Source organism: Echinops telfairi, unplaced genomic scaffold (genome assembly GCF_000313985.2).
Source record: "Echinops telfairi isolate 266 unplaced genomic scaffold, ASM31398v2 ScPeMD7_4225;HRSCAF=4972, whole genome shotgun sequence".
Taxonomy (NCBI): domain Eukaryota; kingdom Metazoa; phylum Chordata; class Mammalia; order Afrosoricida; family Tenrecidae; genus Echinops; species Echinops telfairi.
The window spans coordinates 6,891,898-6,894,888 of NW_022108124.1; positions in this window are offsets into that span (position 1 = coordinate 6,891,898).

Consider the following 2,991-nt stretch of genomic DNA (forward strand, 5'->3'; position numbering starts at 1 on the left):
TGATGTATGTATGGATTGTGATGAGTTGTATGAGCCTCTAATAAAACGATTAAAATAAAGTGGAGGTGAAACCAAAAAAGACAGCAGGAAAAGCTAAATCTTCAGACAAAAGAGTGCAAGCAAAGGGGGAAAGGGAAGCCGAGAGAAACCCGGCTGAAGCGGCTCACCGAGAACCAAGATTTACCTGCCGAAAGTGGAGAAACAAAACCGGAGCGAGGCAAGCCTCTGATGTCTGGTGAACCCGGAGAAAAGAAGCCAAGTCTGATTCACATGTAGGTACTAGGTCTTATCAGTGGGCCCTGCCCTCTCTATTCTTGGACCATCTAGAGGAATCTTTTTATCAACTATTTTGTAAGCAAAAGTTTTTTAGTAACTCCAGAAACATTTCTTAAGACGGAGGAAATCCCATTTCATCCCATTTTTTCAAGTGCAAATGCTTTTGGTTTTTTAAGATGTGAAATCATTGATTATTGATCATATGATATTTCTTTAAACGGTGGAATATCGACTCGTTTTTTGGCACAGTGACTGTGTATTATTTCCACCTTTTTGGGATACTCTATATTCAATATTTTGCCCATAGACTTTTCATTTCACCACTTGAGACGATAATGTTTTCATTTCCTTCAACTTAGATATGCTGAGGGTGTTCTTCCTCTTTGTTTATCTGCCTTAGGTCTTTGTACATTTCATTATTATACTTCATTTTCTCTGCTTGGGCTGCCCTTTGAAATTTTCTGTTGAGTTCCTTGAATTCACCATTTCTTCCATTTGCTTAAGCTACTCTATGACTAACAGCAATTTTTATCACATTATTACTTTTATTTTTATAAGACTATTTGTATGTTTTCATGTATGAAAATTGAACAATTCCTTGAGGAAATAAATTAATACTTCAAAGCCAAACCAAACGTACTGCCATTGAGTCAATGCTGACTCATAACAATTCTATAGGACTGGGTAGACCTGTGAATTTCTGAGACTCTAATTTTGTTTTATTATTATTAAATACATTTATCAGGGGCTCTTACATCTCTTATCACAGTCCATACATTCATCCAGTGTGTCAAGCACATTTGCACATATGCTGCCATCATCATTTTCAAAGCATTCTCTTCCCACTTGAGCCCCTGATACCAGTTCCCCATTTTCCCCCTCCCTCCTCCACCTGCCCTCCCTCACAAGCCCGTGATAAGTAATAGATTATTATTTTCATATCTTACATCATCCTCCATCCCCCTCACCCACTTTTCCATCGCTCATTCCCCTGAGAATCGGTTATAGGTTGATCCTTGTGATCGATTCCCCCTTTCTCCTCCTACCCTCCCCTAATCCTGGTATCTCTACTCTCCTTGTTGGCCCTGAAGTGTTTCTGTATCCTAGATTTCCTGTGTTGTGACCTCTTGTCTGTCTGTAACAGTGTGCATGTTCTGATCTAATCCGATTTGTAAGATAGAATTGAGGTCATGATAGTGGGGTGAAGGAAGCACCAAGGAACTAGAGGAAAGTTGTGTGTTTCATCGGTGCTATACTGCACCCTGTCTCATTTCTTACCTGTGACCTCTCTGTAAGGGGATGTCCAATTATCTACAGATGGGTATTGGGTCTCCTCCACTCCATGCCTCCCCCATCATCCCCCCCGCACATTCACCTTGGGTATGATTTCATTCTGGGTATTAGATACCTAGTACCTGATCCCGTCGACACCTCAGGATCTCATAGGCTGGTGTGCTTCTTCCATGTGGGCTTTGTTGCTTCTAAAGCTAGATGGCTGCTTGTGATTAACAGCAAATTTCAGTTTCTTCTGACATCCACTTTGACCTTTCCTTCCTTTCCTGTCTTTTTAATGACCTTTTGCATTTTCGTGTATGATGTTATAGATGTCATTACACAATTCATTCAGTCTTCTATCATTAATGTTCAATGAGTCAAATCTGTTCGTGAAATGTTCTCAAATGCAGAAGGGATAGATTTAAGGTTGTATTTTGACTCTTGATTTTAATTATCTTCATCTTCAACTTGAACTTATATATGACCAATTGATGGGCTGTTCCACAGTCAGCACCTGGCGTGGTTTTAGTTACTGACTTGGAAGAGAGGAAAAGAAAGGTTTTCTATGAAGAAATTGTTAGGCTTACAAAATTCTTTCATGTCATCTGCAGGTTCATTTCCATCGCCAAGACCATGTTTTCCAACTACTATTCCTTCCTCTTTGTTTCCAGCTTTCTCATTCTTATCGCCAATAATTATCAATGCATCTTGAATGCATATTTGATCGATTTTAGACTGAAGAATTTGGTAAAATTCTTTAATTTCTAGCTTTAGTGACTGGTGTGTTTATATCTAAATAATAGGATTGACTGGAATTCCTTGTATGCATATAGATATTATCCTATCACAGACAATATTGTTCTTCAAGATAGATCTTGAAATGTCCTTTTGATGATGAATTTTACACCATTCCCCTTGAATTTGTCATTTCTGGAACAGAAAACTACAGGACTGTCTGATTCAAAATGGCGACTGTAAGTCCATTTCAGCTCACTGATGCTTAAGATATTGATCTTTATGTGTTCCCTTTCACTATGGACAAATTCCAATTTTCCTAGCTTCATACTTTGAACATTCCAACTTCTGATTATTAATGGATGTTTACAGCTATTTCTTCTAATTTTGCGTAACACCCTAGCGGCCGATGAAGGTCCAACATGCACAGTCCCCACAGAAGGCACTCCACGGTCACTTCGTGTTACTTGAACATAAAATTATGCCACTTTCTAAAATTTGGCTCCACCATGGAAAATAAACTTGAACAATAGTAAATAAATAACATTTATCATACAAAGTTTATCAAATTAAATTTACATTAAAATTTGACCATTAACACAAATTTTTATCTTTTAAAATTAGTGTGGTAGTCACCTAATCTGATGTCAATTGAAGGATTAAGAGTGTAGGGGTGGAGTCTAGGCTGACAATCTGGAGTTAGCC